The sequence below is a fragment of the Lepidochelys kempii genome, chromosome 8, assembly GCF_965140285.1.
Source record: "Lepidochelys kempii isolate rLepKem1 chromosome 8, rLepKem1.hap1, whole genome shotgun sequence".
NCBI lineage: Eukaryota > Metazoa > Chordata > Testudines > Cheloniidae > Lepidochelys > Lepidochelys kempii.
Genome location: NC_136387.1, coordinates 105,896,543 through 105,923,314, shown reverse-complemented (window position 1 = coordinate 105,923,314; position 26,772 = coordinate 105,896,543). Strand labels below are relative to the sequence as shown.

Below are 26,772 nucleotides of genomic sequence, written 5' to 3'. Positions count from 1 at the left end.
CGCCAAAGATCAGAGTAATGCTCTCAGATCCTTCAACTGGTTGCAGTCATTTTGTACTGCGGCAATGCACTGAGCTACAGGAAAGGGGAAAAGTGGGGTTGGGAAAGAGTGGGACAAATAAAGATTTAATGTTCTAAGTGCTGGTAGCTCCGAGAACAAGGAGAGAGTTTCTTGCTATCCATCTTTCTTTTCTCTTTCATTAGGGTGAAGCGATTCTTAGAGTTCAAGTTTGGGGACAGCATCATGGTATTTTTCATCGTTTTAGGACACTATTAAAATCACTTTTGTTTAAACACCCTCTGTCCTCTGTTTCTGGAAACTTGAAACAGAAATGTGCTTTCTTACCAGCATCTCTTCCCTCCACTGCACAAATATACTTTATTCTTGTGGGTTGCATGTGAGTGTTCGCTTTATGGTATATATTCATTTTCATGAGAGAAAATAAAGACCCTAAAACCTTTCTTTTGGAGGGAAAATATAAAAACTTATACAAGGGTTTTGTACAGATGCAAAAAACATTATCAGTTTGTCTGTTTGTAGTATCATAGATCCTTATGAATTTGTTCTTGTCAGAAGACCAAAACCAAAGCTCTATATTTGCAAAGACAAGCTGGTGTAACGCTGCTGGCTTGCTGACTTGTTGCTGATTTACACTGCTGGAAAGGAAAGTGGTCAGGACAGCAATACGCTTCAGCTACATACACTACCTTACTTTAATCTGTGGTTTCACAGGGGTGGCAGGGCTGCCACAGAATGAGTGTGCCCTTCAGAGTTCTCTCTTGAAAAATTAAGCAAAAAGTGATTGGACATCAATTAGTAGGAAAACAATGCATTTATGGGATAAAGGCTCATTGTAGCATCGACTCACAGCTGCACCAGGTCTTGTAAATAGAATGAGAAGTCGATCAGGAAACTTGAAATGAGCAGTTACATTTCACTCTGTTGGACTTTTCAGTGTGAATCATTTTGATTCTAATCAATAAAATTTAACTCCTCTGTGTCTCTCTCTCCCCTAAACCAATCCTCCTTAAAAATGACTCTCCATTTTGATACCTTTTTTTTATTTTACCCATCTCTGAAACCCACAACTCAAATGCTGTTTGGCGTGTGAAATTGTCTGCCCTGCAAAATCCTCTGCTACAGGGAGCCACAAGATAGTCCTCCAGCAAAGAGCCTGTTTGGACAGTAACACCGGCGTAAGGAGAGTCTGGGAACTAGACTATTCCTTTGTCCTTACCTTTACATTTTAAAAGTGTTTTTAGAAGGCTCTATCGAAGTCCTAGGTTGGTGGCTGTGTGGCTCAGAGGGTGGGACACTGAGTCAAGAGAGTGGGGTTGTAATGCCGGGTGTGACAGCTTTGGCAAGTCACGTCTCCTCTCTCTGCCTCTGTTCTATTTACATTGCAAGGTCTTTGGGGCAGGGACTGTCTCACGGGGTGGGTGGGACTGTTATGCAAACAATATACAATACAAATATTTCACTAGCTGAGTATTATAAAAGCCTTCCAAAGAACAAGCCCCCAGTCCACAGCATAATAAAATCCACTGGAAAACACAGAGGCTTTGCAAGATGTTCTGAAGCTCAGCAAACCCAGGCTCTAGAAAATGAAGGGGCGGGGGATGAGTTCCAGAGCTGAGACCTGCCCTCCCTTCACAAAGAGCTCCCTGTCTCCTGCTGCCTCGGGTTAAAACCACAGTCCTCTCTTTGTGTACACTGTCATCTTCCCCAGGGAAGCCCTGTCTCCCCGTCGGTGCTCCCCACTGGACTCTCCCCACGTGCTGGTAGGGTAAATGTTTTTTGCTGGGACCCTGGTTGGGATTCCAGAGGCCGGCAGCTGAGTCTGGGGCAGAGGTCTTGTGGCTTCCCTGGTCTACCTGGGAGGAGACAACACGTGGGCCCATGAGTTGCGGAGAGGGCTCCTCATTAAAGAGCCACCTGCTGCCCAGGCGTCCTGGAGACTACAGCTGGGGGGGCGAGGGAGTGACTGAGTGACAGACGTTTCGCAGCGGCCCTGCCGTGCATCAGCTTGAGCCACCACTGCGTGCGCAGGCCAGCCTTCGACAGCCGTGTCTGGTGTGTGCAGGGGCCCGGTCCTGCACGGTGCTGAATGTTCTCCACGGCCGCGGATGGAGAGTGCAGGGGAGGGTGCTCCACAGCAGTGAATGCCGCTGAGGGGCCGCAGCTCCGAGGCTGGTGATGAGCTGGCCTGCGAACCAGTTTCGCTTCCAGCCGCCAGGGCTGTGACGAGTTGTGAGGCTGGCTGGCAGGCTGTTGTGTTTAACCCTTCCACGGGGGTTGTGAGCGTCTGCTCATCGGGCTTCTTTAATGGGGAGATGGAGGAGCCATCGGGAGCTCTGGGTGAAGAGAAGGGAGCCGGCCAATCAGGTTAATGGTGCCAGCCTGGGTGAGTTCTTACACTGGGATGCCCCACGAAGGGGAGAGGAGCGTGAGGAAGACAGGGAGGGTCGGCACCCACACAGCTGCTCTGCCCCTCGCCCCTTTTTCCCATCACTGTCTCCACCCTAGGCCTGTACGCGCAGGACTCTAAGCGCTGCTGCTATTAGGAGGAAATTAACCAGAAGCCCAGGCAGCACCGGGCCGGGCTTTTCCTTTCTCGCTTGATATTTGACTTCAGACCCCGCAGCGCATTAAGTCTGGTAGTATCATCCTGGTCCCAATTACAAAACCGTGGCATGTCTGGCAGTCTCTGTTCATTCAGGATTTGGGTTGGCAGTGGCAGACGGGCTAGCAGGTCAGACAGGGCATAGGGATGTTGACAGAGCTGTGTGTGTGTGGGGGGTGCCTAGACTGGCATAGCTGGGGACAGCCCCTGCAGATCACGGTATTGGCAGAACTGAGGGGTGGGGTAGGAAGGACATAGCAGTGGGGCTGCAGGTCAGGACCGAGAGGTATTAGCAGAGTTCTGTCTGTATGGCTGGAAGTTGTGTGGGACGGCACTGGAATAACGGGACTGCAGGTCAGTTTGGAGTTAAGTTGGCAGAGCTATGTACGGGGCCCAGGATTGGAACAGCGAAGGGCTGGTGGGTCAGGACAGAGGTGTGTAGGCAAAGCTGCCGAACGGAAGTTTGCGCAGCTCATGCCTGCATTAATGAATAGTAACGTTCCCTCCGTGTGAGTTCTAAACGTGACACTCATCCCACCCCCTCTTGAAGGTGGAAGCTACAGAGCAGTACAGAGAGAGCCTGATGGTGACCTCCCCTCTGTGTAAATCAGTAGCGTTAAATCTGATGTAAGTGTAGTAAGGATCAGACCCAGAGTTTATACTGCACGCCTGTATAAACAGGGAAGACAGGAGCCATAAATAAAGATATGTTCTCCTTATTTGTTCACCTCCTTTAGAAACACTCGAAGGCCCAAAACCTGCCCTGGAGCGTGTGGGCGTCTCTTACTGATGTTCCTGCCCCAGTTCAGGCTGTGACAGCTCAGTGCTGGGGCTGCGGCTGGGAAGTCTCAGAATTGCTGGATTGTAACGTTAATGAAGGAAGCAGCGTGAAGGGAGGGTCTGATTCCACTCACATGCCCCAGTGGGGGGCATTGGCACCACTAGGGGAGGGGTAAGGGAAATTCCAGGGTAGTCGAAGGGTGTGTTTGGGTTTTTTTTTTCAGACAGGCTTCTAAGAGAAGATCATTGTATGTTTTTGCTATCCCCACCATGTGCTAGGCACGTCACTGATATCCAAGAAGGTACAGGCCCGTCCCCAAATTGCTCACAGTCTAAGGAAATTTATTATTATTAACTTTATTTTTATTGCACATTTCTAACCTGCCCATCGCAGTGATATTAACAGTGCAAGACAAATTCATTCTTGGCGTAAGTGAGCAAGCCTCCTGTTAACTTGGCTAGCAGCTGCACTCGCTCCTGGCAGGTAAGGCAGTGGCCATGCTCTTGGAAGACCTGGGTTCACTTCCTAACTGTGCCATTGCCCCTCTGTGACACCGGGGGCAAATCAGTTACTTTCTCAGTGCCTGCTTGGTAAGTAGGGATTGCAGTACTTTCCTGCCATACTGGGTTGCTGAGGAAAAGTTCCTCTGTGTTTGGGAGGTGTTCAGGTACTGTGGTAATGATTGCCACAGAAGTACCTCAATAGTTATGCAAGGACTGAAATTGGCCATGTGTGGGAGAGAGACAGAGGCTTGTTTAGCAAATATTGTCATTATTATTTACTTCAAAGAGTGGTTGACAATTTTTTTTTAACCTGGATGAACAGTTGAAAACGGTGGCTAAAGAACAGTAGGGAAAGAAACAGGAGAAAAATTTTGAGTAAGGTAAATAAAAGGGAGAGATAAAAGAAATAATGCAGGGAAGGATGAGTAATCGACATTCTTGGAGTCGAAGCGCAGGCTCCAGCTTCCTTCCTGAGCTGTAAAGTAAAATAATAATAATTAAAAAAAAAGTCTTTAGAACAACAAAACCCTGGACGCGCTGGTTTCCTTCCTGACAGGCCCAGCCTCGTGGCATTTCGGTGTGTCCTCATCGGCAAGGAGGTCTGATTTACAAGCCAAAGGAGCCAGATGGGTGGATTTAACTCTTTGGTGGACAAGCAGAAGCTCTACTGCAAAACTGACCTCTCCTGCTTTATTTGCATTTTCTTCCATTTCTGGAGCCTGAGTGACCAACATCTCCCTATCTGTTATACTCTCATCACTGTAGTACCTGGGCACCTGATAGTAAAGATCCATGTGGCTTAGTTTTCTGCTGCTCCTCTGGGTTCAGTTCTTCATTTTAACATTCTTCTCACAGAGCTTTTGAGGAAAGGCCCCCTTTGAGTGTGTGTTTTTGCTGCAGACTCCATTCCATAGGCTATTGGGATTATTCTCCCCACATGGAACTTTGGAATTTGAGAACCTCTCCAATCCCTGGGCCACAGTTTGCGTGCTTCACTTGTGGCCTCCAGAATGGTATGTAGGAGCCTCTCCGTTTCGTTAGAATTTATGCTTTCATTTAAAAAGACCTAAAATACTATTTCGAGTTCTTTTGTTTGTGAAGAAGACCCCCTGAACATTGCCCAGTGCAGTGAGAACTAACAGCTGTAAGTGTTGGATGAAAAACACGTCGGTAGATTAACTCTGAATCCTAATAACGAGTGTTGAAATACAAACATTGCTATTCCGCAGCTGCTCATTTTAGCTGTGACATACAATTAATAATTGTTTTCCCAGCATCCTTGCTTGGCATAGGCTTTAGAGATGCGAAAGACCTGCTAGGTGTGTAATATATACCCTTCTCCCCCTAGATTCAGGATTATTCTGGAGGGGATGGTGAACTGGCAAAGACTGCTGGGAGGAGAAGAGTGCAGATCTCCTAAATGTGCTTGATGGGGTGAGTGGGTGGGGAAGTTTGCGGAAGGCTCTCTCTGAAGCTGGCTCTCTAAGGCTGGCCACTCTCTGCAGGGTTCCACTCTCAGCAAGTCTGAAGCCACTTCTTAATTCTCAACAGCTGACAAAATATTTATTTTCAGGTACTTAAAATATTATAATTTGAAGTGGAGTTGGGGGCCCTGGCTGGAGCTAAGCTTTTTCACTAACAGCTTCAGTGGAATGACTTTCTCCCTCCTCTGACCTGCCAACAAATACTCAAAAAATAATTGTAAGACAGTCATCCCTGGGCAGAATAGATCAAGAAACTTTAAGATTTGCCAGAGACTTTCAAAGGGACAAATCCAAAGGTTGAAGTTGTTGCTAGTCCTATTTGTCCTGTCCTTTAGTCTTGCCGTGCCCTGGTCCACGCTGATTCAAGATTTCACAAATTTCTGCCTGTGTCTGCTGAGCGAGAGATACGCAGACAGCTGCTATTTATATTTGGAAATGAATCTGAACAAGTCAAAACACCACAATTCCCTGAGGGACTCAGACCTGCCCCCTTCAATGTGTGTGGTAACCATCAAGATCATCATCAAACGTACAGTCTGCTGAGAACCTTTGCACCCGCCCAAGCGACCACGGTTGATAGTTTAACAACAGGTATCGTAGAGTGAAAATTGCAAGATCTGGTGCAAATCTGTGAAAGTCTGGGGTGGCACCATTGGTGATGCCAGGTAGGGTCAGAACCGGTCAGTTTGAGAACACAATGTGCTGGGGTGTTATTGTCCATGCTGGCGTTGTGGCAGAAGAGAACGCAACCCCACTTTTGAAAGTAATGAGCGATGGGAGGAAGGCCAGGTCTCTGAGAGATCATGGCATTTCACACGTGGAGCCACTTTGGGCTCAGGATTCGGTGCTGAAAGCACATGTGGAATGCCTCTCCCCACTCCAAGTCTGCCCGTTGGAGGCTCTGGGTTTCAGACCTGTATAACAATACAAGCAGAACAGAGGGGTTTGATAGATCCTGAGCTCTGTCTCAACTCAGACGTGTCTTTGCATCCATAAGCGAGACATGGAGTTCACGCAGGAGGTGGATGTTGGAGGACGTCCGGTTTGCTGCAGCTGTTTGAACTCTGCTTGCGGCCTGTGTGGTAAGTTCACACGTAAAGTTTCACTTCAGGAAATTGGCACTGCTCCTCAGAATCCAGTCTACTCGTTTGTACTCCTGCTCTGCAGGTGCTGAAGCAGGTTATTTAATCATGTTTACTACGGCAGTGCCTACGGGACAACCAAGAGAGGGGCCCCATTGTGCTAGGCGCTCTTCTAATACAGAGTAGCAGGTGGTCTCTGTCTCCAAGAGCTTGCAGTCTCAATAGACAAGATAGACACATGGGAAAGGGAGGTGACCCAGAAGTAGCGTGAACTATGCAATGGCTGCGAACGTCACTTTAGCTCCATGGTTTATTGGGGCGGGTGGGAGGGTTTCCTGAGCTAACTGGCAAGAAGAGGGAAGGGACGAGGGGTGAGGTGAATGGGGCAGGGAGAAGAGGGTAACAGGCATTGTGGTGTGAAGCTGAGGCAGAGGCTGGGCGCAAACAGCCAGTCAGCACAGTGCAGAGAAAACCCAGTCAGAACTGTACAAACATCTCTGAATGTCAGAAGGTTCCAACTTCTGCCCCTTCTTCCTGGAGTCTCTGGCTGGCTCCTCTTGGCGATGCCTAGGGCAGGCTGATAACACCGCTGACAAGACAATGCTCCTAATGCCGGGGGGGCGCTGGGGAACTGCGAGGTCTCTGCCTGCTGCCGTTCTCCCCTGCTTGTTCCAGAGCCTACGTTGCAAGCCCCTTTCCGCGGTGCTCCTGTCCCTGCCCATGTCCTGGCTGCTGCTTTCCTCCCCTTTCTGCCCCAGCACGGCCACTGGGGTGCGTTCAGGTTTCAGCAGAAGTGTTGTAATAATTAGGTGGCTCGTTGGAGGGTTTAGCAGTACTTAACCAGATGTGAAAAGGCTTGTCCCATGGTCCTGGCTCACTCGCTGGGCTCCAGCCAGCTGCCTTTTCACTGCTCCCTGAGAGGGCCTGCTGTGTCTCCCTGCTGCACCCCCTCTGCCCGCTCCCCACTTCTTATGTTAAACACTCACTTGTGAAGGAGGGAGGGTAGGTGAAAATCCCTCACGCGGGTTGGGAGAAGAGCAACAGAGAACTGATAGTGGACACCTGCGGAGCTCCCTCATCGCTCTTCAGAGAGCAGCTTCCATGAGGTTTGTTGTTCCTGGGATGCCTGTCCATGGATGAGCTACGTGGGAGGATGCAAGGTCTGGTGCTTAGAGCAGGGGCCCCAGAGCTAGACCTCCTGGTTTTGTTCGGCCACTGACTGGCTTTTATAATCTCGGGCAGGTCACTGCCCCTCCCTGTGCCTCAGTTTTCTCCATCTGTAAAATGGACAATGCTTGCCCACCTTTGCACAGTCCTTTGGGAACCTCCTGTTAAAGACACAGTGTAAACACAAACTATTATTATGATTGCTGACACAGTTCTGTTCCTAAGGAAGACTGTAGTAAACGATACCCCTTGCTGAATTCATGTCAAGTCCAAATACTGGCTGCTGTTGGAGACAGGATACTAGACTAGAGGGACTGTGGACCTGGTCCAGTCTGGCACTTCCTAGGATTCTATGGTGAAATTTCAACAAAACACTAAAGCAGCACATTATGGATAAGGAAATCTGTATACAATGTATAGGCTGTTAGTAACAGAGGGAAAAGACCTAGTGAATTAGTGAGACCATAAGGGCAGAGAAGAGAAAGTATCAGATATGAAAGCACTGCTGTACTATTCTTGGTCTCCGTTGAAAAGCACAATACATATTTTTGTGTAACTGGTAAACTCTTTTTCCTGTGGTTCTGGATTAATTCCCTTAGTCTGTGTCATGTGGGGGAATAGTAACAGTGGACGCAATTGTGAATCTGGTGCGTATTTTACTGTAAGCGTTATATTGCACAGCCGAATAAGGGTATTAAGCATCCCAGTCAGTTATATACCTCTATAAATTGGAGCTCCCTGCATACAGGGAGCTGGACATTTATCAGTAAACTCCAGTCTCGGTAAAACACGAATAAAATGGGAAGTAATGACGAAAGGCTGAGGTGTTGCAAATGGGTTTGGTCAAAGCTCCTGGGAAGATACCTGTGGGGAAGAGTCCTGCACTGGCTAGAGGGGTGGACTTTCCCTACTCCGGCTTCTGTGATTCTATTACCTTACAGGACTCTGCTGGTCTGTCTGTCACCCCTCAGTGCAGTGATGCTTCTTGTAGGTTTGGAACGTAAGCGCTGCCAGACTGGCTCAGACCATAGTCTCTCTGGCCCAGTGTCCCGTCTCTGACAGCGGTCCATACCAGAGCTTCAGGGCGAGTGTACAGAGCAGGGCAGTTATGGAATGATCCACCCCTGTGTCCCACTCCCGGCTTCTGGGAGTCAGAGGCGTAGGGGTGCATGTAGCTGCACTCGTCAAAGCAGGGCAAAGGGCCGAGCTGAAGACTGGGGACAAAGAGGGCCAAGCTTTCATCCCTGGCAGAACTCCTTTGGCCAGAGAATCAAAATAGCTCTTCCGGTAAAATGCTGCATATGCATGGCCTGTAGGGGAGAGAGACATACACGTAGGTCATGGGCCGGATTATGATCTCTGTTACGCTAGAGTAAATCTCATTGCATTCGTATCAGTGAGCTCTCAAACGGGGCCTGCGGGCCTGTGTGTGTAGCCGGAGGAGTGAGTTCTGTACGGCTCAGCGTGTGTAGCAGACAGGGCACTTGTGAAGCAGAAAACAAACACTATTTTCAAGGGTTTCTTCCCAGCTTTCTGAATGACATATCCCTGGGAGCTATAGAAGTAGGGGGCACAATGTGGACTCTAGACTGAGCAACGGCTTCTGAAATACCCACGTGTTTAACCTAGAGGGAGCTCTCTTACATGAAGAATGAGCTCGTTGGCTCAGCCTGCCAACACAGCTTTTACTCCTTACATCCCCTCCTATTCTTTGTGTGCTTTCAGCAAACCGCTTCCTCGTGTGTCACTGCTCTCCTCGGGGCTCTGGAATGCCCACAGCCTGTCATGGGAGGGATCGCAGCTTGGCCTCATGAGGTTCTTGGGGTGGAAGGCGGAGTGGATCTTTTTATGACATTTTTTGCGGGTGCCCAATAGAGCCTTCACCCCTCCCAGATGAGTCACATCTGTTGAGATGCCAGACACCTGTTCCCTGTTCCTCTGTTCCGGGGAAACCCTGACTGGAGAGCAGGTGCTGAATCTCAGTCTGTGTGGGACTGGCAGGGGGAAGGGTTTCTCCTCTCTGGAAGACATTCTTGTTGGTTATTGACCAAGCCGTTAACATGCTGATTCGTTAAGAAGATGTTAATGCACTGGTCGCCCTGTGACCCAGGGAATGTCTACGGTGGAGCTGGCAGATGTAATTTCCAGTTTGAGGAGCCATAACGGCGCTAGCTCTGATTGAGATAGCATGCTAAAAACGGAAGCGTAGCCATGGCGGTGCAGGTGGTGGGATGGGCGAGCCGTCGCAAGCATGCGCCCATCTGAGGCCCTGGGTGCGTGCACGGGTGGCTAGCCCAACCCTCCGTTTGCACTGCTGAGACAACGCTTCTGTTTTTAATGCTCTAGCCCGCTCAGAGTTAGCCCAGGGATGGTTAATGAGTCGGAAATTATACCTCCAGCTCCAGTGTAGATGTACCCCGGAGCAGTCCCCTTTGGGATTTCTTCTCTTGAATGCCCCTGGTATTTCCCCATACGCTGGTGGGTAGATCCAGCCTCATAAATTCAAAATAAAGATGTTTCAGGTGTAAATCGTAGAAGTGTAGGCTGGAAGGGGCCTTGAGAAATCATCAAGTCCAGCCCCCTTGCTCTGAGGCAGGGCCATGTAAACCTGTCCTATCCCTGACAGGTGTTTGTCCCACCTGTTCTTACAAGAATTCTGCAACCTCCCTTGAAAGCCTATTCCGGTGCTTAACTACCCTGAGTTAGAAAGTTTTTCCTAGTATCTCATCTAAATCTCCCTCGCTGCAGATTAAGCCCATCACTTATTGTGCTACCTTCAGTGGACAGCAGAGAACAAAAGATCACCGTCCCCTTTAGAACAGCCCTTCAAATATTTGAAGACTATTGTCAGGTCCCCCCTCCATCATCTTTTCTCAAGACTAAACGTGTCCAGATATTTTAACCTTTCCTCATAGGTCAGGTTTTCTAAACTTTTTATCATTTTCATTGCTCCCCTCTGGACTCTCTCCAGTTTGTCCACATCTTTCCTAAAGCGTGGCGCTCAGTACTCCGGCTGAGGCCTCACCAGTGCCGTGTAGAGCGGGACAGTTACCTCCCGTGTTTTACGTACAACACTCCTCTTAATACACCCCAGAATTATATCAGCCTCTTTTGCAATTGCGTCACATCGTGGATCACAAATTGAATATGCATCAACAATAGCCCCCAGTTCGTTTGCAGCAGTACTTCCTCCTAGCCAGTTATCCCCCATTTTGTAGTTATGCATTTGATTTTTTCCTTCTTAAGCGAGCTACTTTGCGCATGTCTTTATCGAGTTTCATGTTGCTGAATTCAGACCAATGCTCCCGGTTGCCGAGGTTGTTTTGAATTCTAATCCTGTCCTTCAAAGTGCTTGCAACACCTCCAACCTTGGTGTCATCTGCCAATTTTGTAAGCATACTTTCCACTCCATTATTCAAGTCATTATTGAAAATAATGGCTGATACTGGAGCCAGGACTGACCCCTGCAAGGCCCCACTAGATACATCCTCCCAGCGGACAGCGAACCATTGTTAACGACTCTTGGAGTACGGTCTTTCAACCAGTTTTGCGCCCACCTTATAGTTATTTCATCTAGGCCATATTTCCCTAGTTTGCTTATGAGAATGTCATGTCGGATTGTGTCAGTGGCCTTGGTAAAATCAAGATATATCACGTCTGTTGCTTTCCCCCATTCATTATGGCAGTCAGCTTGTCAAAGGAGGAAATTAGGTTGGTTTGGCACGATTTGTTCTTGAAAATCCCTGTTGGCTATTCCTTGTAACTGTATTATCCTCCAGGTGCGTACAAAGTGATGGTTTAATAATTTATTCCAGGATTTTTCCAGGTATTGAATTAGGCTGACTGGTCTATAATTCCCAGGATCCTCTTTGTTCCTCTTTTTAAGGACAGGTGCTGTGTTTGCCCTTCTCCAGGCCTCTGGGACCTCACCCGTCCTCCAGGAGCTCTCAGAGATAATTGCTAATGGTTCCGTGATTGCTTCAGCTTGTTCCTTAGGTACCCTCAGATGAATTTCATCAGGCCCTGCCAATCTGAATACATCTAACTTACGTAAATATTCTTTAACCTGTTCTTTCCCTGTTTTGACTTGCCTTCCTTCCCCCGGTTCATATTGTGTTGAGTATCTGGTCGCCATTAACCTTTTTTGTGAAGACTGAAGTAAAGTAAGCACCTCAGCTTTCTCATGTCATCAGTTATTAGCTCTCTTTCCCCACGGAGTAGACGACCTACACTTTCCTTCATCTTTCTCTTGCTCATAATGTATTTGAATAACCTCTTTTTATTGTCTTTTATGTCCCTTTGCTAGGTGCATTTTGTGCTTTAGCCTTTCTAATTTTATCTCTACATGCTTGTGCTATTCTTTTGTACTCTTCTCTAGCAATTGGTCCATGTTTACACTTTTTATAGGCTTCCTTTTTGATTTTCAGGTCATTAAAGAGCTCCTGATCGAGCCAAATTGGCCTCTGACTATTCTTCCTCTCTTTCCTTCTCATTGGGATAGTTAGCTGTTGTGTCTTTAACACTGTCTCTCCTTAAGGAACTACCAGCTCCCCTCACTCCTTTATCCATTAGGTTTTCTTCAAATGGGAACCTCACCTACCAGTTCTAAGTCTGTTAAAAAGAACTGATGCATCCTTTCCCGGGGGCTGGGTGGCATCCCAGGATGGGGTTAGGGCTGATGGGATCACTGAAGGCATGAGGAAGGCCTCAGAGGCAGAGATGGATCTGATCCAAACCCTCAACTGAGTTCTTCAAGAAAGTCTGGATCTGGATCTGAAAGTCACAGTTGGCCCCGGTCTCTCTAATGAGCCAACTCAGAACTTCAGACCTAACCCCCTTTGACCTCAGGGGAAGACAGAGTCTAAACTGCTTGAGATATTAGCGGGAGGTGTGTGGGAGATGAGAGGAGGCCACCTCTGCTGTGGGTGGATTCAAGTTCTGTCTCCACAGGCTGTGAATTCAGCACTGCACCTTCGCCCCAAGTTCAGACCGAGGAGGCTAGGGGGTGGGGGATTGAGGTGGCATTTAGCAGAACATCCTTGCCCTTAAAGGGGCCTGAATTATTTCTGTAGGTCCATAAAGCGCCCTACCCTGAATAGTGTGTCAGCGGGGATGGCCCCAAGTGGGGTAGTGAGAGTTCAGGGCCTGGCTGTTACTCCTAGGAAATGGCAGAATGCCTGGAATTCTTGATACTGCTGGGCCGTGTGTGGGCGCGGACGTTGCCAGCCCATTTCTCCCTGTGCAGCACCCTGCGTCTGCTTCACCAGGGGCTTTGCAGCACAGCATTGACCAACCATGATTTGATCATGATCTCAAATCGTGAAAGCCCTCTGATCAGAACAGGCCTTCCTCAGGCCTGCCTGAAGCCTCACACTCTCTCTAGTAACTGTAAATGTGTGGCCTCCTCTCAAGTGCCCCCGTGCGGCAGCTCTGAAAGTGGCCCCTTGCCTCAGTTTCCCTCTTAGGTCCACAGTGACTCCATGGAACCTTGTCCTCTTGTCCAACAGCAGAGGGGAGCCGTGTTAGTCTCTATCCACAAAAACAATGAGGAGTCCGGTGGCACCTTAAAGACTAAAAGGTTTATTTGGGCATAAGCTTTTGTGGGTAAAAAACCCACTTCTTCAGATGGATCAAACAGTTTATTAACAAACATTATGCAATTAGTCCATAACAGAAGTCCCAAAATAGAGTCCCTCTGAACCCAGTGCAAATAGTACTTGAAATTGCATACACCCCCACAGCCTCTTTGCTAGAAGTATCTTCCTTTCGCTGTTCCTCCCGGTCCAGCTCTCCAGCAAGGAGACATCAGCTGGTCGGCCCCTCTCCTGCTCCCCCTTCCTTCAGCCCTCTTCGACCTTTGGCTCTGACTCTCCAGCTGAGACCCTGCAGCCAACTCCCTCTGCTTCCGCTTCTGCTTTCGGCCCTCTCCAGCCCTGCCTCTAGCAAACCCCTCCGGCAGCTCTCCTGCCAGGAACCACCACCACCATCAACCCTCTGCCTTTCCCTTTCCCCAACCAACTGACTGACGCACTGAATGGGCCAGCTACCCTGTTACAGTGTTTTTCACCACAATTTAAACCAAAGCTGCTGCTGATGTCTAACCCTCCCTGTCTCGCCCTTCCTTAGGTCTTTTCTAAGCCGCTTGGCACAGTCTCACTTTCTTTAGAAGCTTTCTAACTTCTAAGAGGCTTAATAGTCAGGGAGATTGTGGGGGTTTCTCTCTCCCTCACACAGCCCCGGGCCATAAGGAGTTTATTTTATTAAGCTGATTCCAGTTGATTGGGAGGAGCATGGGGTGGAGTGGCGAAGGAGTCAGAGGAGGGGAAGTGGTCCCTTGCCCTGGCTTTTGCGATGTTGTTTGTTAAGACCACAAGCCTTGTGAGTGACCGAGTTCCCTGCAAGCACTTCTCAGGGAACACGGAGAGGAATGACAAGGAGGCCATCAGAATTGCTGCCCCTTCGGCCCTGCTCTTTGGATACGGCTTGTTCCTCATTTCTCTCTCCTTGTGTGGACAATTGGATTTTGCTTAATTAAGTTTCAGTCCTGTCCCCTATATTACCCCCCTCCCCCCAACACACACAACATCATGGCCTAGAGTAAAAATAATCGACTGATGGTTTGACGGGAGAATGAGAAAAACAGAAAGACCAATGTTTCTGTAACAGAAAGAAGTTGGAGGCTGAAAGTGCCCCCGTGGAGAGTTTTTATAGTGGAATTACCGAATTCCTTCATCCTGATACCCTGACCCCTCCTTAGGGCTTTCTGGGTGACCCTGTTAGCTCGGTTGCCTCCACCGGGCGAGGTGGGTGAGGCTGGGGAAAGGAAGTGAGGGGAGTGGGAGAGAGATGGAGAGTGGCAGAGGATATTTTCCTGTGGCAGCTTTTTCCTTCAGTTTGAAAACTGAAGAGTGGGATGTGGGAGAGAAGGAATGTGAGGGAGGATAAGACGGTAGGTGGGGCAGAGAGACGGAGGGAGGAAGCGTCGGGGTCAAAAACACAATTTTAAAAGAAACATACTGGAAGATTTTTTTTTTCATCCCTCCAAGTTGTGTTTTGGGAGGGGGGAATGGGGTGAGAGGAGAGTGAATTGAGCACCCAGAGGTTTTGAAGTGCCAGTGTCCAGTTTGACATGAAAAAACAGCAGAAGGAAATGTCTGGGTGTTGGAATAGGAACAGTTTCTGAGAGCTCTGACCAGCAGAACCTTGCCCCAGGGCTGGTTCTTTTGGTCTCAAATCACCCATCTGGTGGTAGTGGCCCAGATAAAGCCAATTCCACCCCCTAGTCCATCGGGCTGGAGCAGTCTTCTCCGTTCCATGCTGGCAAATCACTTCTTGATCCTCCCTGTCTATCCCCCGCTTTGTTGTGCAGTTTGGGAGGGAGATGGTCAGAGAAACTCCTTGCAAGGGCCTGCTACCTGTACTTCTAAAGGGGCTAGATCTACTGTTGAAGGGCCAGTAGACTGATCAGCTGTACCTGGATTTTGGGATGCAGTGGATTTCCCTGTTGATTAATAATGCACCCTCTCCTTTTTCTGCGTCCCACCCCACCCCCTCCAGTCCTTTTTCTCCTTAAGAAAAAGCCACGGGGTTGAACACAAGTAGCATAAAATTCAGTGCTGTAAGAACCTGCCCAATTGGGGTTTACTAAACAACTCATAACTCGAGTGGTTGGTTTTACAAGCATCCAATAACTCCAGCAAACCATAATATATCACTGGCTGTTTGGAGCTGAGTCCTGTGCACTCTCATTGGATTTGAGTTGCAGACCTCCCATTTCCAAAGCCCAAAGTACTACCTGGGCCATACTTGTACTGGTGGCCGACTGTACAAAATGCTAAAATTGTGGTGTCCGTGGCACCTTTTAATAAAACTCTGATTGGTTGGGTTGATGAATGAGCCCGAGGTTGTGGCCTTGATTGGGCCTTGCTGATTATACTAAGGTGTGGTATTGTAGGGTCAGCTGTCCTCTACAACTGGCGAGGAAACGTGGGAAATGCTGCCTGCTTTCTCCCTGCATTTGTCTCTCAGTTCTGAGTTTGAGGTTCTCCAGACGTGTCTGTTTGAAAGTCTCCAGTTCTAAGGCAACCTTCCTTTCCATATACACCCGTGTGCCCTGAGTTGGCTGTGTTCCACGGGGTTCCCCCTCTTTGCCTGATACGGAACATCCCTCCTGGTGATTTTGGCCTGGTACAGAATCTTTCAGAAACATTGGGCTTGTCCAGAGAACTGGGCAGGGCTCCCTGCGGTGTGGAGCAAGCCTGAAGGTGCTGGGCAAAATTCCCTTGCGACAGGTTCTGCGGGTCTTTCTGGGTTAGGAAGCAGGGATGTGCGCTGTATACTGTGTGGAGTGAAACAGATTGGTGTAATGAAGAAACTGACCATTCACTTTGGATCATAAAACATTTGGTCTTCCTTGCTCCTGCCCCTCCCTGATCAGCCAGTCAAAAGTACTTAAAACTCTGGGAAGTTTGTTTGATGCATCTTCACTGGCTGTTGAGGAGTTGATGGACATTTCTTGTAGCAGGGGTGTTATCTTTTTTATTTTAAGTGTATATAAAAGAGACAAAATCCTAGAAGAATACTGACTGATGATGGTGAGTCCATGGTGCTTCATGTGGGAACATATAACATGAAGGGGTTAGCCTAGATGACCCTTACAGTCACTTCTATCCCCATGATTCTAAGGTGAGCATGTCTCACATTTGTGGCAAGGGGGTGTAAAACACTGAGCAAACTCTTCTTATGCTGGACAAGACAAGTCTTTTCTACCTGAAGATGTTACCAGACTGGAGGGAGTTTAGAGAAGAAAAAGAGTGATCCGGGAGCTCGGGGAAGATTAAAAGAACTCAATGTGAACAGCTTGGCAAAGTAACTACTAATAATGCAGGGCACAATTGTTTACCTGAAAGGTGCAAGACCCTAAAAAGGAGCGAGATAGTGTAGGGATGTGGCAATGGAATATAATTAGGAGTAATGGGCTGGAATTAAGAGGAAGAAGATGTAGGCTTAATCTGAGGGAAAACTCCCTGGCTGCTGAGATGTCTAACACTGATGTGGCCTCCCATGTGGGGAAAGCGTCATCTCTGGAGACATTGTAAAACCAGACCAGACAAAGTACTGGAAAGTGTGTTGAGGAGAACAATTCTGGACTAGCTGGAACATGGATTTACAGGCAGGTCGGCTTTTGTCTCTAACCTTTATGATTATGTGATACCTTGACTAAGTTTACAAAAACCCTGCTTTTAAAAATGAGTCATTCCAGGTTAGAATTGGATCCCAGACAGAGAGAGATCTCTGCCTTGCGTTGGAATTCTGAACTCTGGGCTGGATTTTCACCCCTACAACATTTTGAAAAGATCATTCCTTCTCTTCTTCCTTCCTTGAGATACATCCAGGTATGTCATACTCAAAGCCAGGTATCTTAAAACATACATGTCTGGGTTTAAGGAAGGGTGGTAGATAATTTGGTCCAAGGCTGTCCTTTTGGGGGAGCCTATAATTAGCAATTAAAGCATAAAACATAGTTCCAACCAGTGACTCCTAAATAAATGCTTGTCACTGTTGGTCAGAGTTGGTTTGTTTCCATGCGGATTTTCCTCAGCCTCTTTATTTATTTATTTTTTTTATAATTTACAGCTCTGTAAATGCTCGGCAGCTGTTAATATGATTCTGTCGATACGTTTCCCATGGTGATTTGGCTGTATTTGGCGAGCGTGTGAAGAAATCACTCACTGGTTGGAAGGAGGCAAGACAAGCTGTCGATATCTAGGGAGAAATGCTAATAACCCTGCTGACAGATCATTCCAGGGAATCTCAAAGGGTTAAAAAAAAAAAAAAAAGACAAGTAAAAAGGCAGTGCTTCCCAGAGACCGGGCCCTGGCAGGCTGAAGGTGACTCATCAGGAGCTACAGACACCAGCTGGCATCTCCCACTCCTGTGCTTACCCACCTCACTTTAAAAAAGTACTTTGTTTCTTATGCAAATAGACCTAGATTTGTTTGTTCTGAATTATTTACCAGTGAGAAGAACCTCCTGTAAGTATCCATCTTCATTCAGAAGTAGGTGGACTCGTGGAGTTCTGCTGCGATACTTCCGCAAACATACACGTTCTCTCTGTGACCAACCAAATTCTGCTCTTTTACACCAGTGTAAACTCAGAATAACTCCAGAGAAGCCAGCGAAGTTACTTTGGATTTGCACCCATGGAAATGAGAGCAGAACTTGGCCAAGCGCATGCATGCACGTTAGTATCAGGTTCCAGCTTGTGACTCTCTGCCACGTTCTGGATATGCCTGCTGCCATATATTGTGGGTGAAAAGAAAAGGAGGACTTGTGGCACCTTAGAGACTAACCAATTTATTTGAGCATGAGCTTTCGTGAGCTACAGCTCACTTCATCGGATGCATACCGTGGAAACTGCAGCAGACTTTATATACACACAGAGATCATGAAACAATACCTCCTCCCACCCCACCAGGACAGTGGGGTGGGAGGAGGTATTGTTTCATGATCTCTGTGTGTATATAAAGTCTGCTGCAGTTTCCACGGTATGCATCCGATGAAGTGAGCTGTAGCTCACGAAAGCTCATGCTCAAATAAATTGGTTAGTCTCTAAGGTGCCACAAGTCCTCCTTTTCTTTTTGCGAATACAGACTAACACGGCTGTTACTCTGAAACCTGTCATTGTGGGTGAAAGCACCCCTATACTTCTGACTCCCTGCTACTCTTATTCCACATGGCGTGCATGCTCACTCCGTGCCATGTACTGTGTGTGTGCACAAACTCACTCCTATCCCCGTAACCCTTTCTTAACATTATTAACCCCTTTTAGACTCCAGGCGATGTGTTTTTGTTAATTATTAAATTAAGGGCAAAATTCAGCCTGGCAGTTCTTCATTCTGTTCTTTGCACGTGTGTAACTTCCATTGACATCAAGAGCTCTGTGGTATTTTGCAGTCCCTAACAACCTGATCCTGCAGCCTTCGAAGCAAATGCTAAGGCTCTCATTGACTTCTGTGGGCATTAGATTAGGCCAGGGGTAGTCAATAGACAAACGGCCAAATCCAGATCGCCAGAGGCTTTTGAACGGACCCCAATATCTTTTTATTAACTTATTATTATCGTTATTGTTGTTACTTTTAAAAATGATTTTCTCTAGAGTCTGGACCCTGACTATACCTCAACCAAGAAATTTGGACCTTGACAGAAAATAATTGACTAGCCCTGGATTAGGCCCTAAATGCATAGTCAGTCCGCTGTGGGGTTGTGACAGACAAATATTACCCCAAGGTTATTGCTACCAGAGTAATCGATCTATCTGTCCTAGCTATTTCTAGGTTGCCCAGCATCACTGTAATGTGCACATGTCAGTTACCTACTGGGCAGATTGGGTGTGACCCAATAATTTCCCCCTTCTCTTCTCTTTATGGTCTGAGGTCAGAGAGCACAGTTTTCAACATACTTAAAATCGTTTATATTTGTGCTTTAACAACTCCTCCTCCGCCTCCTCTTGGCTGCGCTGTGGGATAAGGGAGTTGCAGCAGGGGGTGGGACTAGATGACCTCCTGAGGTCCCTTCCAACCCTAATGGTCTAGGATTCTATGATATGATGATAATGCGCCTTGACTCCAATATCTGTATTACCAGCTAATTATATGTAATTTATAATTTGCCTGCTCTTTATTTGTTACCAGACAATCCCATGGATTGTAAATAAATGAGCTTGCCTTCCAAACAGCCTGGATGCAGAGAGGGATGAGGCTGACTGGTGCAACTCACACATTTATACAAACTCCTGACAACAAAGAAAGATAATACCCTAAAAAAAGTCTTTAACAGGAAATGAACATAGTTCTGTAGGCAGGTTTTCTTGCCTAGATTCACTTCCAGATACACAGAACCACAAAGAGAGGATTCAAGATTGTTGGAGGCTGAAAGACCAGAGTACTGTGTTTAAACATTTAGGGGCCAATTCTCATTTAAATTAAGTCCCCTTTGCACCACTCTGGCAATGTAAATAGGCATTACAATGGGCTGAAACAGCCCAATTGAAAATGCCCTCTGTGCATAGGTCCCTCCCTGGCCAGTGTGGAGGTCCCAGCTGTAGCATTCCCTGTCCCTGACATGCCAGGGGCACTGCAGGAGTGTGGTGAGAGGGCACTGCACAGTGACTATTCTCTGCTTCCCATGGGGAACAGAGCACAAGTTTAGAGCAGCCTCAGGGCTGTTCATAGTTAAACTAGGGTCCTAGCAGGGACTCCCCCAGAGTATAAGGAACGCAAAGGTGTCTCAAAATCCCCTCACATGTTCTTTTCCTGCTCCAGCACATAGATTAACTTCAGCCTCCTTTTTTTGTGTGTCTCTTTGGGGGCCAGCTGTCTCCCTGTGTGGGTGTAGCTGTCGTTGACAGGTACAGGAGTTATGGGAGCACAGGGAGAGTGAAAGTGAGTCCTTTATCGGAACCAATAATATCATCTGCCAAAATTCCTCCAATTCTTCCACTCAAAGTCTCGGCAGAAACTCTTCAAAAACATCCAACATCTAGCCGCCTGCAGGCTCTGTGAGGCCTTTCTGGCTCTCTCTAGGCCCCAGTCTGTTTAGAGCATAAGCACTTTGGGGCAGGGTCTTTGAGTGATGTTTTGCTCACTTACAGAGGAGTTTAGGTTGGCGTCTACACTTAAAATGCTGCAGTGGCCCAGCTGCACCGCTGTAATTCTTCGGTGTAGACACTTGCTACAGCGACAAGAGGGGTTCTCCTGTCGTGGTAGGTAATCCACCTGCCTGACGGGTGGTAGCTAGGTTGAAGGAAGAATTCTTCTGTCAACCTGGCTACCGCCACCCTGGGAGGTGGATTAGCTACAGCGATGGGAGAACCCCTCCCATCACCGGCGAGTGTCTACACTGAAGCACTACAGTGGTTTAGCCGCAGCTGTGTGGCTGTAGTGGTTTAAGTGTAGACGGTTCCTTAGGTTAATTTCTGAACCAGTCCTTTGTCTTCATCCTTGTCTGCAAAATGCCTACTGCACTGCTGATTTTCTTAAAATAATGTTTGATTCAGATCAGGGTAACAATCTTCCATGTCTACCCTAAAGTAGACATATAAACCCTGTTACAATATTTTAAATAAAACTGCCATGTGATCATTCTTAATATAAAATGAGACCTTTTCATTTTCACCTGATTGGTTAGCACGATGTTAACCCTATAGAACACACTGAGAGTCATTGACAGAATAAATGCCTGCATGTTTCAGTAAATACCCAGAGAGGTGCTGTCTGAGCACAGAGCTGGGCATGATGGATTCCTGAGTTGTTAGCCCATCTCTGACACGGACTCTCTTTGTGGCCTTTGGAAGATCACTTAATTTCTCTGTGGCTCAGTTTCTTCAGCTGTAAAAGATCCCTGTCACGTAATACCTGGATGCACATAAAGCAACATAATAAAATACACACCATTCACTAACATCCAAATAAAGCTTTCTTTTGTCATTGACTTCAGTGGAACCAGGTATTGAACGTCACAGAATAGTTCAAATCCTGGGTTAAGCTGTAAACATAACCCACACCCTTTAACTTGGGCAAAAGCCTGAGCGCAGAGATCAGCCTGTCGCCATGTCCTGAGTGCCCATGGACTTGGGCTGTGTCAATCCACTTGGCAGGACCCGAACATCAAACCTGGAGGCACCAGACATTCAGACGGAGGGCCCATTAGCGTGAGCACCCCAGCTGATCCCAACTCCTCCACGCTCATCAGCCTGGTGATGGATTTTCTCCCATTCTCAGCCGCATAGGAGGATGGGCCAGGCCTGTCAACCGGATGGGCCAGGCCTGTCAACCAGACAGGCTCCTCTCACCTTGGGGTCACTTTTCTTCAGAGCATAGTTTCAAAATAACGGTGTGTTTCCCCCTCGTGCTTTTGAATTCCCGAGTGGGCCATTTCTGTCTAAAACGCAAGGCCTCCAGCAAGGGGCCTGAGAGAGGAGAGGGTTCCTTGCTGTGCTGTCTGTGGGTGGACCTCCCTGCCCCACACTGGCCCCCATGGTGATGAAGCCTGCCATGAAGAACCAGGGCCACAGGCCTGGGAGCAGCCATGTCCAGCCCTTCCGTCTTCCACTCACCCGAGGGAATTCTCAGACTGAACCCCGACCCTGGAGATACCTTCTCTTGGGGCCCCAGTGAGTCTCCCATCCTCCTTCGCCTTTCCTCTGTGGGTGGAGCCAACAGGGATCATCAATAGCTAGACTACTGCCCCAGGGCGTGTCAGATCTCTCCAGATGGGCTTCAGCAATCTGACCTATACCCATGACTTCTCCACCTCCATCTATGGCCCACAGCAAGATACCAGGAGCCCCTCTCAACTGTCTGGAGCCCCTCCACTGGATCCTTCTCAGGAAAAACACGGATGTTCAAACACCTGTCTACAAGAAATTCTCTGGAGGACCCTGATCTCTTAAATGGTAGCTCATGGAATTGGACACAGATCAGTATGGCCTCAGAGACCTAGAGAAACACCTCTCTTCCTGGGCCTAAAAAAGGTTCCATGTTAGATTCTGTGTTCGATTCTGTCTATCTGATTACACTGAACAAAAAATAATATCAAAGAATCAAATCCTGGCAGTCCAGGAACCAAAAGACAAGGGGAGACATTCACCCTGCTCTCCAGAGACATCCAATTCAACATACTTCAAAAAGAGAGCAGGAAAAGTGCTGCAAAAACCAGGAAATAAAGATCATGTTGAACTTCCTCTGAAGAAGTAAAGTTATTGGACTCCAGCCTAGAAGAACCGGAAGTAGAAACTCAGGAGCAGCTTTATCCTACAGTTAGATGTGACACCGTGAAAGGTAAGGTCTGGCAGATTATAGGTGTCCAGTTTGAACCAGATGAGGAGAGACAGGAGCGGAAGCGTAGCAAGATCCTCCAAAAGCGTTTTAGGTCATCCTCCACAGAAGAGCTTGGTACCCCCATCATACTCCGGGGAAAGTGATAAAGTCACTGGAGAAGCCTGACTCAGTAATTAAAGGGCTCTCCAGACTTTTTCCCAGGCTCTGTGCATTCCTGGAATTGAAGACAGCCTGTCATCCTTTCTGGTAGCTTCCTCCTGACAATGGACACTTCAGCTACAGGCTACATCAGCCCAGAGGCCATATCTCTCTTGAGCTGGGTGGAAAAGAACTTGGCCTTCATTTGGGTACTTCATGTCAAGGGAGAGCTTGACTCGACTTCAGATTGGCTGAGCAGACAAGATCAGCATCTAGCGGAGGGAGTGGGACCATTGATCCTGGAATTCAGACCCTCCATAGTAGGCTTCTTTGTAACAAAGAGGAATGGTGGGGTCAACTGTTTTTTCTTCAGACACAAAAATCAGGAGCTCTGGCCCAGGGCTTCCTGTCTCAACCCTGACCTCCTCCCCATCCCACCCAGAGCTCTATATGTTTTTTCTTCTTTTTTCTGAGCTCTCTCAGGCAGTCAGACAGGAGAAGATGCTCAGAATCCCACTAGCCCCATCCTGATCACAGAAGCCCCAATTCTTTGGTGGCCTCCCAACCTCCTCTCTGCCTAACCAAGTGAAAGACCCTACAAGGGTCCCTGAGCCACCTGGACTTAAGGAGACTGGCTCACTGCCTGGAAGTTAAGAAGAGGCTGCTACTGAAACGAGGCTATTCCTCTCCAGCAATAGGCTTGCTGCTGGCTTTCAGAAGAAATCCTCAACCTGTGAGTGCAATGGAGTTGAGATGATTCAGGTATCCACATAATGAGAAGAAAATAAAGACCAGGTCAGCCAAATTTGGTCATGTTTCCAAGTTTTTCCAAGGCAGATTAGCCTTTTGATTAAAAGACCACACACTTTGCATACACATCTCACTCCCAGCAGCAGATGTTGCTGGGCTGAACACCACCAGAAGACTTGCGTTTTGCTCACATATGCAGAGACTGGTATGGACTGGGACACGCAGTATCTTCTGGAAACCCACATGGATGTCTGGGTCTAAGCCTAAATGAATAGGGCAAAGTCCTTGAGACTACAGTCAAAGGCAAAAGAGCACCAACATCTTCTCTAGTAAGATCTGTATAAAGCAAGAGCACAAGGCAGAAGGACAGGGTTCTCCTGCTTGCACAAAGGCTCATTGGACTGGGAATACAGGCACATTGTGAGCAGGGAAGCCGTTCACTGCCTATAAGGAAATCTGCAAGGTGGTATCTTGGTCTTCAGTGGGTACAATCTCAGACATTGCAGCGTGGACGTTCAGGTGGGAAAAGGTGCTTTGGCCACTGAACCTATTGGAGAGTTCAGGAGCAGTCAAGGATCCAAAAGCACTTGCATAACTGTGAAACCCCTTTAATAAAGGATGGGAAAATCCCCTCCATAAGGGAGTAGACCTGAATCTGCCAGTCCCGCTACATGTTTTGCCCCATTGAGAAGCATCGCCTCTATATTTGTCAGGCCTGAGCCTCAGCTAGGTCCCTCTCATGAAGAACCCCCAATCTGGACCAGGCACTGGGAAAGGAGAAATACTGCACTATCTGGGTTCTTTGAAAAGGGTCAGAGCCGCAGGCCACCTGCCGAGTGATGGTATGGCTGCCAAACAGCCTCACTGTCTCTCATGAAGTCCCACCGTGTCCATTGACCAGGAGGGAGGAGAGAATAGAAGCTTGAAAAGAGAGAGCCCTCTGGGATAATGAGTAACTGCTCCGTGCCACCCTCTGAGGTCTCTTTAGGGTGAAAAAGTTTTAATCTGTCAAGTGGTCTTGTCTACCTTTTCCAGGGTCTGCAGTCAAGTCAACAGTTCCTCATGGGCTGACAGATCTAAACGATCAGCATGATGCTTCATCCTTGTCCACTGCAAAGAGGAAATAATCAGCCAATGTGGACCCACTGCAGTCTCCATTCCTTACCCGACTGTTTAGGTTCTTGTGCTGTGCACTGTTACAGTGGTACCTGAGCACCCAAACCCTAAGTAAGACTGAGAGGTTTAGGTCAGGTTTAAACAAAGGCCTCCAGCTTTCAGAGTCTGGGTTTAGTTTTTCCCCCCTCCCTTACCTGTGTGGTCTCCTTTGGACCTCCCTTTCCATTTCTCTGGTTGTCGAGTTCTTGCTGTTTCACAGACACAGGATCTAGAGTGCCGGGCTAACTTTAAGAACTGTGAAATAACAAGTAGGAATCTGGGAGTGCCAAATGGCTCAGCAGCGCACTCAGATGATGTGCTGCTTTTCTAAACCGGGGTTTAGACATTTCAAGGCAGGACCAGAGTCAGTATCCCAGAAGTTTTTATTTGGTTTTAGGTCCGTACACAGGCATACGGTCAAATCAAAGATGACGGGAGGCAGCTCACAGGAAAGAGGAGAAAAAAAGAAGAGCACGAATGAAGAGTGCATAGAGTTGAAGTGGTGTGGGGTCAAAGCGAACAACTACAGGTCTGGGGTCGTACATGTCCATGAGTAATGACTTCAGCTCTGTCCCTGCCCTGCGAGCTGTGCAGGTGGGCCTGTCTGCCGCATGGAGGCTCATTGTGACTGCCTGTACAGATGTGCCTGCATAATCAAGGCCTGTGCATTTCCAGACTGAGTCTGAGTGTGCCACCCTTTCCAAAGTAGCTAAATCCCAGCATTCACCAGTTCGGTACTCTGTGCCCGGGGATGTTGCAGTCCTTCATCCCTGCCGCACTTGCCTTTTAGCCACTGGGGAGACCAGGAGAAGCCAGCATTCTGGCTTCAGGTAGCCTAGGACAGCCAGAGACCTTAAAATTGCCACAGCAATGAACAGCTGTGGTGTGAGTGGGCCATCACTTGGAGGGAGGAGAAGGCTGCCAGACTTTTAATGCATCACACACTTGGTCTTCCAAAAGGTACAATTTTACAGTGAAGTACTGGATTAGAGTTCCCTTTAAACACTTTTGGAAGGGTCCTTTTTGCTGAATAAAATCTAATACTGTGCACCTATGGATTGTGTGGCTACATGGTCTTTTGCATTTCTGCCAACAGCCCTCGTGTTATACAGGCCCAGATGGGCATACAAACACACTCCCTCATACTATGCCCTAGCAGGGTCAGCACCCCATCAATGGATAGCCTGGCTCTCAGTCCACTTCTCCCAGGATATTTTGTTGCCTACGTGAGTTTTTATTGCAAGGGTTACTCAAGTGAGAAATCATACTGATTTACAAATCAAATGGCCTTATGTGCTTTAATCATGCTGGGTCAAATCTTGCGTCCCAGGTGTGGGTACACTAGGCTTGAATGGCAGCATAGTCCGTGCAGTTCCACTGCGGGGTGGGGGGTGGTCAGGGGACCCCTGCATGATCGGTACCTCTGGGGTAGCACAAAACACAGCTCTGCAGGGGGGCTGCCTGTGGCCCAGTAGGGAGTACCATCAGGAGGGAATGAGGGTAAGCTAATGGACACATGAGTGTGTACATCCACTGGCCTTCACCCCACCTCGTGAGGAGGTGGAAGAGGCCAGCAGCTGTCGGGGCAATTAAACACCAAGACTGCAATAGCAGCAGCTCTGTGACTTTAGCTGGGGGATTCCTTGGCGCCCTGTGGCACGCACAGGGTTTTCTACCTTGAAGGCATCATCCTTCTCTCTTCCAGCCATCCCTGAGTGTGCGAATCCCTAAATCCTTCCCACCTGGGGTGCACTTGTGCAGTTACAGGGAGGGTGAGATGGCACTGGGAAGCTTGGCTGGGATCCCTGCCACAGCTGCCTCCGCTTACCCTTTTGCCATGTTTGTTGATACCCTCCTCGTTCTAGTAGCCTTTCAGTGTTTTTAGCAATCACAATGATAAAGAGAGCCATAACGGTGCCCTGTGGGCACCACTATCCCTCTGCTTTTAGGTGCTGTTTAAGTGCCCATGCTTGAGAGCATCTCCAGATGTGTGCTGGCTGGAAAGCCTGCAATTCCATCCCACAGCGTGTGGCACCTCCCGAGGCTGTGGGCCAGGGGAACAGGTGGGCAGCGGGGCAGGAAGCTCTAGTTCTCTTTCTCTTTCTCTAAAGAGGGCTGGAAAGTATAAATTCTATTGAGATTAAGTTATAATTTAAGGCAGTGAACATGTGCTTTGCTGGCAGCTATAAAGATTCAAATCATAAAGTTTTACAGTGGAACGGTTTCTGTAAAAGCATCATTAGAAAGTG

General features: G+C 48.0%; 1 protein-coding gene across 1 annotated transcript in view; it reads left to right on the top strand.

Annotated features, from left to right (window-relative positions):
* The window catches only part of RNF220 (ring finger protein 220), a 329,212-nt gene that overhangs the window by 16,119 nt on the left and 286,321 nt on the right, over positions 1-26,772 (top strand). The window lies entirely within an intron of this gene.